General features: G+C 40.0%; 1 protein-coding gene across 1 annotated transcript in view; it reads right to left on the bottom strand.

Annotated features, from left to right (window-relative positions):
• Positions 1-22,244, bottom strand: part of slc8a2b (solute carrier family 8 member 2b) — a 38,789-nt gene that overhangs the window by 14,463 nt on the left and 2,082 nt on the right. The window lies entirely within an intron of this gene.

The raw sequence follows: 22,244 nt of genomic DNA, 5'->3' as shown, positions 1-22,244 counted from the left end.
TAATTAAGACGGTTGGGTTTCGTAGACACATTATGAGATTGCCCTCCAGTTAGGAACTCACTCTTATTAGAGCACAGCCAGAAGCCATTTTACCCCAGTAATCATGGCATCAATCACCTGTCTCGCTGTTAGGCACATTTTAAATTCATTCATTCCACCAAGATGGAGAGTTACAAGCACAGCCGTATTTGGCCGAAAGACATCTGCATCCACTTGATGGCTTGATATTGGTGTTTTTTGGGGTCCGATTATATTTGGGAGGAAATAACCATAAACTTTATAAGAAATAAAGACTTAAATGAGCTGGTGTTCGCTTCCTGAGAGCATGAACAACACAAGCAGAGCAGTGTCTAAAAGCATACTCTCTTTACACCGAATGTTTCACGGATTTAAGTCCAAATGAGAAAATACCCTCATTTAATAATAAGATCCCAAACAATAACTCATTTGCATGCACAGTCTCATCAATTGTTCTTCCTAACAACCACGGACAGTCGATAAATTTTTGCAAATGTCCTACAGCACATTATTTGAAATAAATACCGCTGTCAAACAACCATCTATCCCTTTCCTCTTGCCTCATACGCATGTACCACATGTCTGTACATAGTATAGCGCTATCGCTTGGCAGCTTGTGACTATGCCTGAAGTCACAGGTATCCTGTATGGCAGGTATACCAAGGTAGGGGGTAGGCTCCTCTCATCCTCTTCTACTTCAGTGAGTGGATTTTTAAAACATTATGAGCGCACTTTATTCATAGAATGATACAGCGCACCACAGTGTCCACTAACTTTGAACCAATTTTTGCTTGTCTAGTCACCTAGACACATAAGCTTGCTGCTAGTGTGGTTAAATGGTTTTCTCTTTCCATATTACGCACAACAGGTGTGCCTCGGCCTCGACCGTCGTAAGGACACAGTGCACATTTCGGACATCCATCCCCCTGCGATGACTGGCATGCTCTGCTGGTGGATTTAAACCCTGATTCTGACCGAAGAACAGCAGTTTTTGACCAATTCTAGATTTGAGAGGGTTGGAACCCTAGGCTCTGTTTGAATGCTATCAGCATCAGAGGCATGGAGGAAGTGTGAATCTGTATAATATCAAATATAGAAGCAACTTTACCACAGCAACAATAAACGCAACATGGCACAATGTGGATAAACGTACTCCTTAATCAGATTTAATAAATGGCATGGTTTAATAATTAATAATAATAATAATAATAATAATAATAATTTGCCTTCCCGGACGTGGTTTAGTCAAACGCAATGCTAGTGTAAAACGAATCAATTATCCTGAACAGAGCTGTGAATTTTGCACCTAAGAGGTAAAACGCCCCAAATTGCATATTTATTGGAGAAAACAAGCTGTTTTGCGCATGCGAAAGACCCATCCCTTTTCAGAGTCCATGCTTCCCTAACTGTGTACTGTACTTGTGTGCATGTAATTTCCCCACCCTCGGTGTAGGAGAGGCTGCAGTTACACCAGCTGGTGGAATTTCACACGGGACTTACCATACACTGGACTTGGTTAATGCATGTCATATTTAATGCAAGACAAATGAAACCAGGGCTGCACAGTTCTTCATGTAATAATTGAAATTGCAATCACAACTGCCAGAAATTTCTTACGTGGGAGAAAAGTACTGAAATTTCAGCATTCTATTTCCTCCAGAGAAAATCTTGTTGATTACGTTCTCCATTTAAACGTCTTAGGATATTTTAAAGCGCTTATTGCTTTAGCTCTGATGTATTTTGCTGATCTTCTGAAACATTATATCCCATCCTCGGCACTTTGCCCAACTAAGCGCAAGCCTTCTGTTGATCAAGGGTCACTTGTAGATCAGCCAACGAAGGATTCTTAAGTTCTGGGCCTTTCGTTATGTTAAACGTTTCCTAAATTCTCCTAGATTTACAGTCCACTCATAAGTTATTACAGATTTGTTCATTAATGTCTATGTTTAATGACATGAACTATGACTAAAGCCTGTTTAAGCAGGTCTTTAATATGGATTTATAGAAGCTGCATCCCTATTATCTTCTGAAACACTAGCCTTTAGTGTTTAAGCGTGATCAAAGAAAAGATATTTACCACCAGCTGAGCTGCGATTGATTTTAGGCATTAACAGCAAACTTGCCTCAGGTGAACGAAGTGCTCCAGATGTTTTATACTGTTTCAGGAGATCGGTATGAGATCCATTAGGTATAACATTTAGAGTTTTATATGTCATTAGCACAAATTTGTAGTTAAGATGAAACGCAATAGGCAGCCAAGGTAAATGTAATACAACTGGAGTAATGGGATTATTGAAGAAAAGAGAATGTAGTTATGGTTTATTAATAAGCACAAAGACGAATACGAACATTAATGAGAAAATGGCAAGGGGGTTGAGAGGATCGGTTTAAATGGCGACTGTCGGCGGAGTTGCAAAAACACGCTGCCTTATTAGGAGACAAGGAATTTCCAATATACACAGACTACTAGAACACTACTGTGTTTCATTCACAGACAGCAAGAGGGAGGGAGGGTGTGACACGGTACAAAAGCCAGACGCACACAGAATAGCTACATGGATAATGTGCAGTGCTGTACAGTCTTCTATACAAGTGTTTTTGTCATACTGTCAGGACTAAATTGGATACATTTATCTTTCTTCTTAACACCAACAATGGTCGTGATTGGTTACATTTTTTCATGGACGATTCAACACTCACATTTATACTCATTTTATAAACTCTCTCTCACACACACACACACACACACACATCCTTGTGTGTCAAGCGTTTTCATCAGCCAACCGACTGCCTGCTCTTCTTCTTCACGTAGTGCGCAAAAGGTCAAGACACACACATCAACTCTCATTACAGTCCACATAAAATAAAGAGAGAGAGAGACAGAGAGAGCTAGAGAAAGACAGAGGGAGAGAGGGAGAGAGCAAGAGGTAGAGCGAGACGACTTTAAAATGCTGCCATAATTCTGGGGAGACAGCCAGCCCAGTAGGGCCTCATAACACATTTAGGTTGTTGTGCAATTTTCTTTTTAATCGAAAAACATTCCATTAAACGTGTTAGTCATTTAAGAGCACAGTTTACATTGTAAAAATTAAAATAAAAAAAAAGGCATAAACTGTACGATTTTCGGCCCGATTCTTTTCTGTCGCGGACAAAAAGCGCAGATCATGAGCAAATTCTTTGGTCGTGAATTGAGACTGCGGGTTTTAGAACTCGCGACAAAGAAAGAGAACGCAAGCAATAAGTTATCTATTTAAAACAGACACAATATATCGTGGAGAAGTTCATTTTTGAAACCAGGCTAGTCAAGATTATATACCGTAGGTGCAACTCAAAAAATTTGAATATCGTGGAAAAATTCATTTTTATTTAAATTATTTAAATCAAAAAGTAGAACTTTCATGTATTCTAGATTCATTACACATAAAGTGAAATATTTCAAGCCTTTTTTTGTTTGTTTGTTTTAATTTAGATGATTATAGATTACAGCTCACGGAAATCAAAAATCCAGTATATTAAAAAAATATTAGAATAAAGAATTTATAATACAGAGATGTCACAGTGTCGCAATCCTAGTGTCAAGCCACTCCTGAATCAGAGACAACGTCTGAAGCGTCTTACCTGGGCTAAGGAGAAAAAGAACTGGACCGTGGCTCAGTGGTCCAAAGTCACCTTTTCAGGTGAAAAAGTAAATGCTGCATTTCATTTGGAAATCAAGGTTCCAGAGTCTGGAGGAAGAGTGGAGAGGCACAGAATCCAAGTAGCTTGAAGTCCAGTGTGAAGTTTCCACAGTCAGTGGTGATTTGGGTTGCCATGTCATCTGCTGGTGTCGGTCCACTGTGTTTTCTCAAGTCGTGAGTCGATGCAATCGTCTACCAGGAGATTTTAGAGAACTTCATGCTTCCATCTGCTGACAAACTTTATGGAGATGCTGATTTCCAGTGCCAAAACTACTAGTAAGTGGTTTACTGACTGTGGTATTACTGTGCTTGATTGTCCAGCCGAGTCTCCTGACCTGAACCCCATAGAGAATCTATGAGAGACCCGACAATACAGACGAGCTGAAGGCCGCTATCAAAGCAACCTGGGCTTCCATAACAAACACTTCAGCAGTGCCACAGGCTGATTGCCTCCATGCCACGCTGCACTGATTCAGTAATTCCTGCAAAAGGATTAAAGCCCCGACCGAGTATCATACTTTTCACAAGGTCGACATTTCTGCATTATAAATTCTTTATTCTAATATTTTGAGATGCTGGATTTTTGATTTCCATGAGCAGTAAGCCGTAATCATCGAGATTAAAACAAAAAAAGGCTGGAAATATTTCACTTTTGCGATGCACCTGTATATCTAGCTAGGTTAGCACTACATAAGTTTGCCTAGCTTTATCTCAAATGTAAACGTATTGCGCTTGCTAAAATAACTGAAGATATGCTTTTTATAAAATAAAATAAAAATGTTTTAAAAAATTACAAGGTTTCTATGCTGCTTCAGGTGAACGCTATAGATGCCTAGTTTTAAAGTAAACTTATTAACAGTGTTTGTTTTATAGCAGGATAGTCACAGAAATATCACAGAAGTGATTATGCGTTATACGACATTATGAATTGCCACTACTGTGTATATTTTTCCAGAAATATCAGCGATGCTACACTTTCAAACTGTAAAACACATTTAAAGTACTAAAGTATTGCAATAAATACCTGCCTTATGTTATTTACTGCGCAGCAAAAAACAGCATACTAGGTACAATATAGCACAAGAACCACAATGACAGTATTCTAGACTTATCCCAGCTTCACTGCAGTACTTCAGCACTCTTTTTGCTTTCAGACCGTGTTAATTAGTTTTTTAGCAAAGGTATTTTCAGGAGCCGCAGGTGCTTCTTAGCTGTTTTGATTTAAGAACAGGTCAGACTTGTGACCAGTATTCTGTGGAGCACAATATGCTGTTAGTGTCAGAGCTGCCATCATCTCAACCATTGAATAAATCGTGCTTTGATTAATTGAATAGTGAACGCTAGGTGCTAGGCTCAGCTGGTTGTCACAGCAGCATGTCCCTGCGATATCTCATTAACACCTGTGTTAGCACGTTAGCTCCGGGGCTCTGAAAAGGGCAGGTTCAGTAATGAGAGAGCTCAGGTTCCTGTAAAAGACACCATGCCCAATTTAATCTCGTTTCACTTCCGGCCAACACGGGGACGGAAAGTTACTTTCTTTTCAGGAAAGGAAATATTACAGTATATTACTATACCACTGGTATAGTAATGAAATTCAATCAAATAGACTTTCATTTTTAATTACGCCCCCCCCTCCCCAGACATTCCCCAGAAAATTTAAGTACCATATCAATTCCCTTAAATTTTATCCACCAGAAAACTGCAATCCAACAAGAAACGTAATATCTGTTCAAAAAAACCACTATTCTCTTTTCTCATTTCTTCAGATTCTGTGATTCCAGCATGAAGGCTTACCTGTACGTCTGATACCTATTCATAATGCTTTCTACACTTCCTATCTCCATTGCGCTCTTCATGATTACAGAAGAAATGTGTTTGCCTTCTACAGCCTGAATATTTCTATATTGATTACAGATCAATGGCGTTTCTTTCAGCTTCCTGACCATCCAAGTCCTCTTTAAGCACTTTTCTGCTCTCGGTGTTAGATAAGAGAGGGTGCGAAAGAAGGCAGTACAGGACTAAAATAAAAGTGAGAATTCATCTAAAAATATTGGAAGCCCTATAAAACCCTCATGATGAAAATGAATTGCTCAGTCTGTATATGTGTGTGTGTGTGTGTGTGTGTGTGTGTGTGTGTGTGTGTGTGTGTGTGTTAGAGAAAATGAGTTTGGCTTCAAACCAGGAGGTTGCAGATGGCACACAGTGAGGCCAAGGTGTACAATAGCAGGTATAATAAATACATCTTTCAGATATAGATCCAAGAGACAGAAACTAACACTATACCTGCCCACTATATCATCAAACGTCCTGTTCTTGTCAACGGCATGTGTTTCCACAGTGTATTTTGATGACCGCCCAAGTATATTTCATCCCATTAAAATGTGCCATTTTGATACACAGGATAGTATAAAGCATTTTGGGACAGATTCCATGAGAGCACATGTTCGAAATACATGATGAGTCAAGTTTCTGGTTTAGTCTTTCCATGGCCTCCTCCCTAATTATTTATCAATGTTTTGTGCTGGCTAGCCAAGGTGAGCTAGCTAGTTTAAGTGTCCTCTGTATGTGGGTGCATCTCAACTTACACCTAATATCATGCTAAATAGTGTTCCATAACATTCACAGTTTCAGAGATACATTAGTAATAACTACATAACTAAATACAACTCCCCATATAAAACGAATCCAGTCCGAATATGTCTTTAGTCTTTATCCATCCATCCATCTTCTATACCGCTTATCCTTTTTCAGGGTCACAGGGGAACCTGGAGCCTATCCCAGGGAGCATCGGGCACAAGGCGGGGTACACCCTGGACAGGGTGCCAATCCATCGCAGGGCACAATCACATACACACTCACACACCCATTCATACACTACGGACACTTTGGACATGCCAATCAGCCTTGGACTGGGGGAGGAAACCGGAGTACCCGGAGGAAACCCCTGCAGCACAGGGAGAACATGCAAACTCCGCACACACAGGGCCACGGTGGGAATCAAACCCCTGACCCTGGAGGTGTGAGGCGAACGTGCTAACCACTAAGACACTGTGTGCCCTTTAGTCTTTATTATTTCTAATATTCATCCACTGGTCATATACATCATACCTGAAATGTCTTTAAACAATGTATATATTACACATACTAGGACATGACACCCAACCTTCAATCCCCAGATCTGCGGAAAACACCATTTCACCAAGCCTGAGTAGGCATGTGCTGTACGCCATACCTGTGCCGTTCTCTACAGCAGCCAAGCGTAATGAACAATTCACCAGCAAGTCAGTACAATTCAAAAAAAAATTGCTCTAAAAATTGCTCTCTGTCAGGCAAATATACAGTACAAGCAAGTATATTGTGAAATGAAATCCATGCTGAAGGCCTCATTCAGCTAAATAATCGTTGGATGTCTCTCGCTGAAGGATCACAGACACTCTTTTTGAAAGATAAAAAATACTCTCTCTGAAGAATTGCAAATGCTCTCTTTACAGATGCTCTCTGTAAAGGATCACAGATGCTCTCTCGGAAAGATCACAGATGCCTTCTAGGGTTGTGACAGTGAGGAAATGTTCCCTGTTGGGAAAATTATTTCAATTATTTCATATTAATGCGTCAGTATCAGATATGTCAGTGTCAATCAATTTGTCTTTGTCCTGCTTCTGAATAGGATGAAATTTGACAGCTTCTACATCAACACCATTTAAATACCTGACTTGCCAGTTTAAAATGTTATTACTGTACATGATAAAACCTCTCTTCTCCATAGCCCTGAAGGGATAGGCTGAAAAATTATGCATCTAAAAACTTTTGAAACTGATATGGGAAATGTTCTCTTGAAATACATTCAAGTTCCCCTGCGACAGTTTTGCATTTCCTCGCAAGATTAAGGACGGAATGGTATAGTGTATCTGCCTTTTATGCTTTTGTGTCTTGCACAAATGAGTGTGCCCTTCCTGCTGTGGGGTTATCAATGATTAATACTGTAATCATTTATATATGTAGTCTTTAGGTGCATATTTATTCCACTTGAGCTACTGCTGCATTCAAATGGTAGTGGGCTTGCATACTTTATTTTTATTTATTTTATTTCACCTTTATTTAACCAGGAAAGCCTCTTGAGATCCTGGCCAAGATAGCCAGCAGCGAGTCATTTCACAGTTACAAACAGACAACATAAAACAAATAAAAAGTCAAAAAGTACAATCAAAAACCTAACGACACCAGTTAAAAACACTGGCAGGACAAGGAACCAGTCTCAAAAGCTTTCATCAATGACTTAAAAACAATTAGCGGGACAAGTTTTTTCAGTTTTAGGCTACCTTGTAAGGCATTCCAAGCTGATGGAGCAGAATACATTTCTTAAAAATGCCCAAGATTTGTTCTAGCGTTAGGCACAGTCAGTACAATAAGGTCCTGTGACCGAAGGGAATACCAGCTACTTTTAAAAATAATAAAAATGCACAAATAAGACAGGAGAATTCCCAGAATGGCTTTATATATACTTTATATATATATATATATATATATATATATATATATATATATATATATATACACAGTATCTCAAAAAAGTGAGTACACCCCTCACATTTTTGTAAATATTTGATTATATCTGTTCATGTATCAACACTGAAGAAATGACACTTTGCTACAATGTAAAGTAGTGAGTGTACAGCTTGTGTAAGAGTGTAAATTTGCTGTCCCCTCAAAATAACTCAACACACGCTTGACACCATCTGAACCAAATAAGTTTATCTTGGTCTCATCAGACCGCAGGACATGGTTCCAGTAATCCATGTCCTTAGTCTGCTTGTCTTCAGCAAACTGTTTGCGGGCTTTCTTGTGCATCATCTTTAGAAGAGACTTCCTTCTGGGACGACAGCCATGCAGACCAATTTGATGCAGTGTGCAGCGTATGGTCTGAGCACTGACACGCTGACCCTCCACTCCTTCAACCTCTGCAGCAACGCTGGCAGCACTCATACGTCTATTTCCCAAAGACAACCTCTGGATATGACGCTGAGCACGTGCACTCAACTTCTTTGGTCGACCATGGCGAGGCCTGTTCTGAGTGGAACCTGTCCTGTTAAACCGCTGTATGGTCTTGAGCACCGTGCTGCAGCTCAGTGTCAGGGTCTTGGCAATCTTCTTATAGCCTAGGCCATCTTTATGTAGAGCAACAATTCTTTTTTTCAGATCCTCAGAGAGTTCTTTGCCATGAGGTGCCATGTTGAACTTCCAGTGACCAGTATGAGGGAGTGTGAGAGCGATGATACCATATTAAACACACCTGCTCCCCATTCACCCCTGACACCTTGTAACACTAACAAGTCACATGACACCGGGGAGGGAAAATGGCTAATTGGGCCCAATTTGTACATTTTCACTTAGGGGTGTACTCACTTTTGTTGCCAGTGGTTTAGACATTAATGGCTGTGTGTTGAGTTATTTTGAGGGGACAGCAAATTTACACTGTTACACAAGCTGTACACTCAATACTTTACATTGTAGCAAAGTGTCATTTCTTCCGTGTTGTCACATGAAAAGATATAATCAAATATTTACAAAAATATGAGGGGTGTACTCACTTTTGTGAGATACTGTATGTATATATGTATAAAACGTGAACAAATTTGGTTGTGAAGTGGCCAGGAAGTGAGGACATATCTCGAAAACGCAACAAATCTCACATATATATATATATATATATTATATATACACACACAAATATGTCAGTGACTAAGCCTACAGGTACCTAGAGAAGGCCAGCCAACCCGTTCATATAAAGTGCAATGATGAGTAACAGTTTTGCATTTAGAATAAATCTCAATGCTCCATGGTAAAGGGTGTCAATTGATTTCAAACACTGGGCAGAAGCATTCATATATAAAATATCGCCATAGTCCAGCATAGGCAAAAAAGAGGCTAATGCCAGCCTCCTTTTAGCCTCAAAAAAAAAAAAAAACCAAGCCTTGTTTCTGAAATACAATCCCAGTTTCAGTTTTTTTGGTAAATTGCTGAATCTGGGGTTGAAAAGAAAGACCATCATCAACTAAAATCCCAAGAGATGTATATGAAGTAACAGAATCAATTGCATCACCATGAACAGTAGTAATTGGTGGAAGCTTCCGGGGCCTTTTTTTAGAAAATCCCATTAGTTTGGTTCTGTCATTGTTAAGTTCAAGCTTCGACTGAGACAGGAAAGTTTGAACAGAATTAAAAGCAGTTTGCAATTCCTCAAAAGACGAAGCGCAACAGTACATAACGGTGTCATCAGCAGAAAAACGAATCTTTGCGGTTTTGCTAACTTTTATCAAGATTGTTTATATAAATTGTAAATAAGAAGCGACCGAAATATTTCATCTATACAGATAACTGTTTGTGCAAAATTGTGGGGGGAAAAAACCTTTACAACGTATTTTATATGCACAGGAAATTACAATTCAGAAAACAGTCCTCATAATAAATGTCCCACAACTGAGGGAAATTTTCATCTTTGAGTCTTCTCCTTAGTTCTATTGTTTTCCATCAGTTAATCCATACAAAGGGAAGGGATTGCGTTCTTTTTTTTTTCAACCCGAAATGCAATTTATATCATATTAATCAACTGTAGATCTCGTGTCGGATGAAAATTGAAGACCAGTGTGGATAATAAAATGTCCGACAGGTCCATCTGCACTGTACCAAGAGCTGCAGAGTTCAGGGCTATGCTGTCACACATCATCGTGCAGTCAAATCAGGCAACAGAAATGAGCCAAACGTGTCAGTCTTATTTATTTAAACATATTTATTCAACTCGTTTATTTATTCACTCTGTCGGCTATTACCTTGTATTAATAAAAGGATTTTTAAAAAAATACATGCAAACGGGCTGGAAATGCTAAATATGGGAGACCATTTTCTCAGCAGTCTATCAGAGGTGAGAAATGCAAATGTCTCTCAGGTGTGAAAATGTTCCCAGGCAGAATATCACAAGACATTACTCACCATAGCAACTAATGACTTTACATGGAATATAATTTCAGAAAACATGTTCTAGCACTTGGATGAAAACCCCGTTAATGGCTGTTTAATAAGCTGCACAGTGTTAAAACACAGAACTACTCGGAAGGCTCCATACGGACAGATACCGGCTCCGGGTTATTAACAGAAAATAGATTCTCGTTGGGATGGATTTGACCATGATGCACGTTTGGGGCAAATATGTTTTAATGTGCAGCTTTAATAATTGGGATTCGTTAAGAGCAATTAATATGAACTGTAATACTTGCATATAATATAGGCACATGCTGTTACACTTATCTATTCTGCTTGGCTGTAAGAATAGACTCTTCATGTCACAGTTCCCAAGTGATCATGTTTTTTTTTTTGTATTGTTACTGTTCGAGTCCTCACTCCACCCCTGTCCGGTGGTTGCTCTGCTGCCCTACTGTGTCCACCTGTTTTACAGCTTGTCTATGTATAGCTTGCTGTTTTTTGCTTCATCGCTACGTCTTACCAAGCACTGTTTTAATCCGAGCCTTGTTTTATATGTTTGCGAATGTTTTTTACCCCCACCTTTTTCCCCATAACGTTTTGATTACGGATTATTGCTGTTCGATGTTGCCTGTCCGAGTCCTGATTTGCCCAAAATACTTGCACCCTGCCTCATTCGCTCACATGCAAATTATAGTCAAATACAGTCTCACTCACATTTACAGCGGTACTAATCCTACAGTTAAATCCTAGATGCATCAAATACTGGGTGGTTAAGACACTTCCTGGCATTAGCATATTAGCAGTGCAGATATTATAGCTGTAGTTCATTCAGAAGTAATCATGATTATACTTCCTCCCAATGCTTCACCCTTTACAGTGGTAAAGGGCTCAGAAGTTACAGCCATTCAGCTACTTACAGTTTTGGAATTTTTTAATATTTACAAGATCAGAGAACGTAATTATACTTAGATGTTTGATTAGACAAGTAACACAAATATAGTGAAACAGATTACGCTATAACACATGCATTTATTTCGAGTCTTTTTCACTACATGAAGTGAGAAGAATCATAGAAAGACAACTCCAATATCGAGTATTTCAATTTTTGGTTTTTGACTTGGTGGTGGTTTCACATTCTGAAATTTCTAGAAGTATTCAAAAAGTGAAATTAGTTCTGACAGCTCATGCGCACACAGACACACACACACACACACACACACACACACACACACACGACCTCATTCACTTCCAGTAGGCGTGAGTGAGTGTTTGCACAGCTTCTTTTTGCTCTAATCTCCCCCAGTATAAACTACACTGGCATCTGCAATTTTGTTCCGTTGCCAAAATGACACCACTGCTTCAACAACAGACTGGAGCTGCAGGACGTCAGGATGGATTTCATTGGTCGAACAGCAAATCGTGCCACCGCTTTACAGAGTGTTTAAGGAGCTTCTAACACGAGTTGTTTGTCACAGATGCCAGAGATCAGCGAGATTACTGACAACGGTACGACTTAAAAACCATAAAGATGGCTTTGGACCTCAATTCATATGAACAGTTATGCTGTGATAGCTTTAGGACTACAATTACCACAAACAGTTTTGTACTCAGATCTCCATCAGTGAACAGTGGAGAAGTTCAACAAAACAGACTTCACGTAAAAACTTTATTTATAATCGCACTATCCGGTGTGACCCAGATGAGGACGGGTTCCCTTTTGAGTCTGGTTCCTCTCAAGGTTTCTTCCTCATAGTGTCTCAGAGAATTTTTCCCCTCACCGTCGTCGCCTCTGGCTCGCTCATTACGGATAAATTCATACATTTAAAATCTATATATTTCGGTAAAGCTGCTTTGGGACAATGTCCACTGTTAAAAGCGCTATACAAATAAAACTGAACTGAATTGAATTGTAACAGCAGGTTTTAAGTATGTTTTTTCGCTTAGTCAATCTTCTGAGTAACTATAAACCCTGTAAAGATGTACGCTCATAACCAAGTGACCACATTTCTTAAAAACCACAAAGAATTTTGTATATGAAATATGAAGAAGGAGAATTTTGTATATGAATCTCACGGACCCCGTTTGTTTGGTGTCATTTTTTTTTTTTATAAAAAAAAAATTTTTTTAACTGATTGATGGACATTCGAAGCGAATAATCTGCTCATCAGTTACTTGACATTCTTAGGATCTACTACTGAACAGGTTCTCTCAAGTGTGTCTAACACTGATATCAATATAATAAACATATCTCAATACATTCACTTCCTTACTCCTGAGAGCGATTATCGAGAAAGTGTCGGCACCTAACAACCCGTTCGAACCGAGTGCTATTAAATCATCACAAAGCCCTTCCTCGGAAGACATACTCCAGGACCACATAGTTTCAACAAATATAAATCGTATTAATTACAGCGCCCTCCATTAATATTGGCACCCTTGGTAAATATGAGCAAAGTCGGCTGTGGAACAAGTGTCTTTATTGTTTAACTAAAGTATTGACTAAAAGGGTGCCAATAATTGTTGCACACCTATATTTAACAAAGATATTTTTTATAAACCTGTGTTGTGTTTGCAATTGTTTGATATGCATGAGAGCAGAGTGGTTTTGTGAATTGTTTAAACAAAATGATCAAAAGTTTAACGCAATAAAGACAATTTTTACAGCCTTCTTTGCTCGTATTTGCCGTGGGTGCCAATATTAGTGGAGCTCAGTGGAGGTCTTCAGGAAACGAGATGCGTAAATGAATCTAGAGGTACAGTTCCTGCAAAATTTCCACAAATTTCCATTCTCAAGGCAAGTTTCCCCTCGAACTGGCTGTCTGGTATGTTGGGGTTTATTTTTTTCAGACATTCCTGTTTTTATCCTGCTCCAGAGTGCTGTCAGGTAGCTCATCCTCAGCATCCTCATTTCCGCTGTCACTACGGCTAGTCCTGGAGGATCCGTGCACATCTTGAGCTTTTCACCAAAATATAGACTTGAAATAGAATTACTTTCTGTCCCTGCTGTTTCTAAAACGTTAAGTTTTACGCGTTAAAGGATTGAACAATGACCAAGAACCTGAATAGGTCGAGGCTACACAACGCAACGCAATCTGAAGTCAGTCTATGTAAAATATTACCAATGAATTCCATTTCCTACATCAGTAAACCTTTCAAATCACTAAAAACATTTTTTCATGTTCAATACAAAGCTAGCTAGTGGCACTGACGTCGTTTATAGTCAATCGGTTGTGGCCAGATGTGTGCTGCTTCTGAATGTGTTCTGACAAAAGCCCTACTATCAATCACTCTAGCTAGGCGCTATCACCATGGCAACAAGCAGCAAGTTAACACCCACTGGAGCGCAACTTGAGAGACGTGAGGTGAAAGAAATCAGGGCCAGGGCGAACGCGGTGGAGCTGTGTGAAGTGCAGAGGGTGAGAAGAGGCTCTGGAGGAATGAAGAAAAATGTCAAACTCGACATCGCACGAGTATCACGCTGAATAATTCAATCGTACAAACAGGTTCGTTTTCAATGTGTACGCTAGCTGTCGAGTTAATGCCCACGAAGGGGTAAGTTACAGATACATGAGCATGACGGCAACCCCCCGACACCCACACACACACACACACACACACACACACACAAACACACACACAGACACACAGAGTATCAGTATATATTAATTCACACGAATACACACGTGTATACGCATCAAATCGTCAATACACACATTTATGCCAGATCCACTACTCTCCTCGCTCCTGACGTTTTCACTACTCAATATCTTTCACTCTCTACAACTTTTTCAAATATTTTTTCCTCACATTTTATTTTTTCCAAATGATCATGTGCGTAATCTATATTTAATGTTCTTTTTTAATTCTTTTATTTCTTCCTCTCCTTTCTTTCCTCTGGCTTTAATATTCCATGAATATTGAACTTTATATATCTCTAGTCCTTATGGACTTGGAAGGAAGGAAATATTGTTGTTTGTTTGTTTGTTTGTTTGTTTGTTTGAAAGGTTTTATCAGAAGATAAAAATAGAACAATAGATTATGCGCATAACCCATTTTTTATTACGTTTTGCTTTTCTTTTCTTTTCTTTTTTCTATTTCTGTTTCTTTCTCCATTTTATTTCCTTCAGTTTTTTTCCCCCTCTCTCCCTCTCTTAGGAGTGGTTTAAATAATCCATAAACATGAAATTTACAGTAAGTTCTTAACTGTCGTCCAGAGAGGATAAGGGCAGCAGAGTTGTGCATAGATAGAGCCAAGATGGGGATTGAGGCTCTGCCTTTTTGCCCTCAGACTGTATACATTAAGTGCCCTCTTGTGTGGTGTGTGTGTATCTATTATAATTTACGCCCTTTGCATTTGCCCTGAAGCAACCCTGGAGTCAACCTGCAACGCTCACAAAGTATGCCGTAATTAGCTCAGCCTCGTCCAGGTGTGGACCTTTCACACACCTTTCCCTGATTACGAATATGGAAGTTTCAAAACTATCCAGTGAGATAATGAACACTGTATCTCAAAGCTAAATTGTGCGTTATTAATAAGTCCTCTATTTTTTCTTTTTTTTAAAAAAAGAAGCTTTTGAACCATTTACAGTCACATTTAATGCTACAGAACATTCACACGACAAGCTTGTGTTCTCACTTACATTATAGCAATGTAAACACTCATGCCTCTCTTTTTTCTGTCTCGAACCTAAGTCGACAAAAGGAAACGAAGGTACCGAGAAACTCTTGAAGAAAACATCACCATAATCAATGGTTACACATTTATTTGTTCAATAATAACTTGGTTTTTAGCTCTTTATTTGCCTTAGACTGCCATGAAGAGTCCGTCATACTGTTCCTACGCATAGAAATCAGAACGCATTACAAGTCTATTAATATAAACTTGTGATCTGAATTACCGCCAGAGCTGCTGTTACGGAAAATTAATCAACACCAAGAAGATTCAGTGTAGCTTACACATAAATGTCTACTCTACTAGTCTACTCCACGGTGTTACACTGCTCTGCAGGTTAATAATGAGTGGAAGAATGTTTCCAAGAAAGAGGTGCACTGTAATTCGAATGGCGGAAGAAAATCACACAACGCCAGGCAGGACAAGTGGCAGGAAATTGTTAATGGTGTCATGGGAAATCCCTTACTTGACATTAAAAAAAGAACTGGACGGATCTCGGCAGGGTATTAGTGATGATCAGTGGCGGCGTCAGTTGGTTAGACAAGTGCAGTGGAGTCAGCCCCATGCTCAAATCAACTCCGGGCTGTCTACACTGACAAATGCAAACCGCAGTGCGTCTGATAAAGTCTAGGTACCGTGCTTGGCATAATGATCACCCCCCCCCCTTTAAACTTTTCCAGATTTTGCAGTGTTACAACCTGGACGTGAAATGGACTTAACTGGGATTATAGATCACAAATCTACACGAGATCAAAAAATTGGTTGCCAATAAAAATTGGTCAAAGTTGCGATTGCGTACGTATTCACACAGGGGTTGGTTATAATAGAATGAATATGACACTACCGAGACGCTGCCTAGAGGAAGTCAGTGATTGAGTAAAGAGGGGATTAGTCAGAGAAGCAAGCAAGAAGCCAGTTTAACACAACAAATTGTAGAGGGGGCGAATACTAATGAAAAGCTGTATAACGGCTAACGGTCGTTCAAATGCAGAATGAAATACATAAATACGAGTTAAAAGATCACACGCCCGCTATAGTGCTCGTGACACCGAAGTACTAGCGGGTGCCGAGGGGACAACGACAAAGAGCCTCAGAAGAGTCACTGCTGCTGAGCTCCTTGGTGATGAAAAGGCCCAGTTGTGTATTGAAAACGAGAGGCTTTCATTAGAGAAAGAGCGATGGATGCGTGAGAAACTGCCCGAGTCTCCAGACAGAGGAGGAAAATCTCTGCTTGTTCATGAAAAAACTCAAAGAGGACGTTATAGGCCGTATCTCGTGACTCGTTTTTTTTTTTTTTTATGTCAAGTGTACATTAAGACGTTTTGTGAGATATTTGCGACCTGCGAGGGAAAATCCTAGCAAAATCAAGCCCCAGAAAAAAACCTTATTCAATACATAAATCAGGATTGAAAAGTGTGCCTATGCTGTACTTGTAGTCTGAAGGATATAGCAATTTTATTTGATCTAGATCTGAACACTAAACGTAAGATGGTTCCTGCATACCAAGTGTAATATTGTTTTAGTCACTGGGAAAGATCAAATATAAAATACAGTTAGATTGTGGAAAGTGAAAAGGTACTGTCTGGAATCCAGGCTTATGTCAATAAATGGTTTGAAATGCATTCACTGTAAATATACACTCAGCAGACACTGAACCTCTGGTTATTCGTGCAATTATCCAATCAGCCAATCACATAGCCAGTCAGCAGTGCACAACGTAAAAGCACACACACACACACACACACACACAGGTCACGATGTGTATTGAATTAATGTTCAAATCAAACTCTCATCGATCTGTGGCACGGTTGTTAGTTCGAGACTGGTGATTGACTGGTTCGAGCCGACAGGAAGGCTACAGTAACTCAAATAACCACTCTTTACAACCGTGGTGAGCAGAAAAGCATCTCAGAACGCACAAAACGAGGTGGATGAGCTCCAGCCAGAGAAGACCGCATCGGATTCTACTGCTGTCAGGCAAGAACACTGGAATCGGACGCTACAGTGGGCACGGGCCCACCCACTCACGGAAACTGGACCAGGCAAAGAAGAACGATGCGATGCGTTGAGATGGAAGGACATCAAACCTCAAAGCCAAAACGTTGGCCAACGACTTTTTTTGTTGTTGTTGTTGTCGTCGTCGTCAAAGGTGCAAAAACGCTGCGTTGTTAAACGAATAATAATCGTAAACGCATTTGTGTCACCGAATCGATATTTAATGTATTTGGCAAACTAGTTCACCGTACTATTACATTCCGTTCGCTATCAGTCAATTTCCAGGCGTCCAGCACACTGGAGCTTTTACTCTCCTGGTGATCTAGCTAATGAATTCATGATTTGTTCACACCTCCAGTATTGATCCTTGAAGAATAATGAGTTTCAATCGGACACCGTCTACCAATTTTCTCTAGTAAAACCTTTTGGAAATTATATTTACACCAAGGTTTAAATATAATCAACCGAGCATACTCATACGGCTGTACGAAGCTTGAGCACGAAGGCATTTATTTATGGGACAATCAGGGGCTGGAGATGAGATTGTATTGGGGCAGAGTATATGAGCCCCAACTAATGAGAACAGGCATTATGTTTCATCACACCGGACACATCTCAGCACATTAGTCTTTCTAGATGTTAATTACATTGCCCTGAATACATGATTCCCACTTTTTCTCGCACACACTCAATTATCTGCTGTCTTGACCTAGCCGATTATAACGTATTAAAGCATTAATTAGATGATCTAGAGAGCCCTGATGGACTATTCACACATTGCTTGAGCATAGTATATTTATATAATAAGCCTCAGTGTGTAAAAAAATGCAATGGCTTTCTCCCAAATGAAATCAGTGCACTGCGTACGTGCCGTTTTGTATTCCACTCCGTCGACGCATACTTCCTCTGCAGTCTAATATATATATATATATATATATATATATATATATATATATATATATATATATATATATAACGCAAGCAATGGCAGTGATTGAGGACTAGAAGAGCGCGTCAGCTCTGCTCATGATTCAAGGTCCATAAATAAAAGAACAAATCCATCTGAAAATCCATAATTGGAATGAGACTTTCATTCAGAATCAATAAGGCATTAAACTAAAGGAAAGCGAGGAGGAAAAAAAGAAGGGAAGAGAAGGAGAACACCTGAGAAAGCCTATCCGCGTGATATTAACGCTAACACAGCTACCAGTAAAGAATAACACTCGCGCTGTTTAGATTTATTTGAAGTGGTGCTAGATTTAGTATTAGTAACAAAAGTTGGCTAAATTAATACCAAATGAAAATGTTTTGTTTTGCAAAAGTTAATAATAAGGTGTAGACTTTTTTTTTTTCCTCCTCTCAGTACAACATGAAAGCGTATAAACATGCTTCATTATTAAACGCAGGTGTAACCACTCACTCATTACCCGCTCATTCTCTGCAACGTCTCGCATTCACAGCTGGTGCTTGATCAGACCCTTGATACCACAAAGAGAAAATACACAAAGAACGGGAAACACACGTAATCAAATTCCTGTCCTGGAGCAAATATGCAAGATCAGCGTCGGAAGTAGACGCAGTAAACGCAGTATGTCTTGAGATGCAGTGGACGGGTGAGGAGGCGATTCTGACATGATCAAACTTTAGATCAAGAATCAGACATAAAAAAAAAAAAAATCCATGATAATAAATCAGGGGCGCAAATTAGATCACGCCCAGCGTTACTGAGATCCACCAAGTGCTTATTGAAGATGAATGAATGAATGAAGTGCAGCAACTTGAACCTGAAACCACGTGCATAAATTATACCTAGGGCTGAAATCCCACGACACATTATACGAAGTCCTCGAGACTCCAAAGTTAAATGTCAGTTCCATTTCTATCCCCCTCAGGCTGAACAACGCTGACAAGCAGCAAGCGCTCAGCTCTAACGATGAGCGTAATATTATACACGTGGGCGGCACAGAGATGCAAAAATATGGACACCGAAGTGGTTGGGGGAATGAGCTCAATGCAGTTTGTTCATTTATCAGAAAGAGGCCGACATGTTCTCTCGGTAACTGCCTCGTTTCGGTTGGACTCAAGCTCATTAACATTCATGTCACACATGCAGCCAACGGCACAGTTACTGCGCATCTGATACACACCTGATAAAAAAAAGTCATCTTTGACTAGAATGCTTTTGCTAAATTATTTGTAAGCAAATCTGTACATATTAAGTGGATATAAAAATAAAAAATCCACACGCCCCTGTTAAAATCGCAGCTTTTTTGAGATAAAATAAATAAATAAATAAACCAAGATAAAATCATGTCAGATGTTTCTCCAGTTTTATTATTGTGATATAGCGCCACGATGGACATTACCAAGAACAGAACGTTCCTCCAAAATTGACTAAAGGACAAGATGAACATCTATGAGGGAAGCTGCCAAGAGACCCACGGCAACACTAAAGGAGCTACAGGAATATCTGGTGAGTACCGGCCATTCCTTGTGACTTCTTTCCCATGCCTGGACTGTAAGGTAGGGTGTCTATACAGAAGCCCTTTTTTTAATAATAAAAAAAACAACAAAACAAAACATCCAAGCCTACCTAAAATGCACCGAACCACGTGGCAGAATGTGTCGTGATCTGACGAGACCAAGGTAGAATATTTTGGGCATCATTCTAAAAGGCATGTTTGGTGCACAAACAAAACAGCTTATCGTCCAAAGAACAGCATAGCCCCAGTGAAGCACGGTGGTGGCAGCATCGCGTCAGAGGGCTGCGTCTCTTCAGCTGGGACTGGGTTTCTATTCGAGATAAGAGGGAATCATGGACGGCTCCAAATACCAATCTATTTTGGATCAGAACCTGCAGGCCTCAGTCAGTTCAACAGATGAAGATGAAGATGAAGATAAAGAAAAATGTCAGCTTCCTGCTCAATAAACGACCCAGAGCACAAATCCAAGTCAACAAACGAACGACTTCAGAAGAAGAAGATCGATATTTTGGGTTTTTTATCCACCCTAAAAATGTCCCTGTTTGGTTTTTTTCCGTCAATTTTGTTGATCCACATTCGTTAAAGGTAGAAAACGATCCGACACGACGGATCGTCGGTTTCATTCGATTTACATCACAAAAACCTGCAATTCCAACAGGGGTGTGTAGACTTCTTATATCCGCTGCATGAAAGAAGTACGTACGGAACGTCTAGCTGGTTTGAGTGATAAGCTATTACACTAACTCGTCAAATATAAGACAATAAATACAGTACAGTATGTACATATAATCAATGTATTACTGGTTATATTTGCGAAATGAAAGCGCCATAGTGGGCACAAGATCATGAATAATTACACACATGGAGAAAATGGAATTTGACTGAGAATAGGCTGCCGTTTAATGCCTAGTAAACCCATAAACCTTTTTTCTGCATCTCAATGCGGATGTATTTATGTGCAGAAATATAAATCAGCCCTCATAGCCCACTCTCTATTTCTCTCTCTCTCTCTCACACACACATACACACACACACATACCCACACACGCTTACTGAAAAGTAATGAGGCTTAGCAGTTCAGTGGGGCAGAGCCAAAGAGAATTTTTTTTTAAATTTCATTTAGTATGATAGCACATCATCTCCTCTGTCTTCCCTGACTGCGCTGTCAGATAAGTGAAGATTATTACTCGTCACACTATAGGAGACGATTCCATTCAAATCCAGGCTGAATTCTCTAACAAGATTGTGCCACGACGTGTGTGTTTTCTCCATGACACAATGAAGACTCTCTAACGATAGATCTGCGATTAAAGAAATTGACCATGTTCTGCTTATGTCATCAATTACGTGCATAAAAAGAAGTGTTATTATATATAACGTGAGCTTGAGGCAATAAAGGGTTTTTTTTTCCTGTCCATTGGCATTTTCCTATCCAAATGACATTTGCCACTATTTACAGCTGTCCCGTGAGTCGTTCGTAAACCTTTGCCATTCTCCTATTGATGGCATCACGATGTACTCTAAAACCACCGATCCCTAATCATGACCAAAGAATTATTTGTCTGATCTTTTCTCTCAGCTCAAGAACCTCCGTCCACCTATATATCCATTTTCCATGGCTATCGCTTATCCTACACAGGGTCGCAGGGAAGCCTGGAGCCCATCCCAGGGAACTTGAGGCGTAACGCATTCACACACTACAGGCAATTTAGAAATGCCAATCAGTCTACAACACGTGTCTCTGGACCGGAGTACCTGGATGAAACTCCCGAAGAGGAAACTCCACACACACAGGGTGGTAGGAGGCAGGACTCGAGTCCCCAACCCCAGTGGTGTGAGGCGAACATGCTAACCACCAAGCTAAGAAAATGTGTATACTAGCAAACGAACAACATGAATCAGTCACTCATACTGATTCATTTCATCCACCTAGATGACTCATTCCAACCTTATGAAAAATAACTCAAGTCTTTCTATATTAAACTATCCTGCCTCTGTAGTCACTCATATGCGTTTATATTTTATAGTGAACTCTATGGACAGAGATACGCGGATACACCACCAGCTGTACTACAGTCCCAAATACACACAAGTCAGCAAGTTTCCATCAAGACCTGGAAGACATCTGCGAGCCGCTCGCTGTCTTGGATTTTAAAGGTCACCGGGTTCTACGAAGCTTCCTCGGAGTAGCCGGCCTGCGAAGCAAAAAAGGAAGGGAGACACGATGTTCACGGTAGGGAGAGGACACCCAATCACGATGGCCAACTGGGCGACACCTGCTCCCACAGAGACTGGACGACGGCCACCGGGAGGGAGTAGGCGGAGGTGGTGGAGGAGAGTGGATTGAAGCTTAGACTATACGCCATCGCAGCAGGGTTTTTAGTTCTTTAATCCGTCACAAGCTAAAGAATGAGCTGTTTG

Source organism: Ictalurus furcatus, chromosome 17 (genome assembly GCF_023375685.1).
Source record: "Ictalurus furcatus strain D&B chromosome 17, Billie_1.0, whole genome shotgun sequence".
NCBI lineage: Eukaryota > Metazoa > Chordata > Actinopteri > Siluriformes > Ictaluridae > Ictalurus > Ictalurus furcatus.
This window is presented reverse-complemented; position numbering and strand designations above follow the sequence as displayed.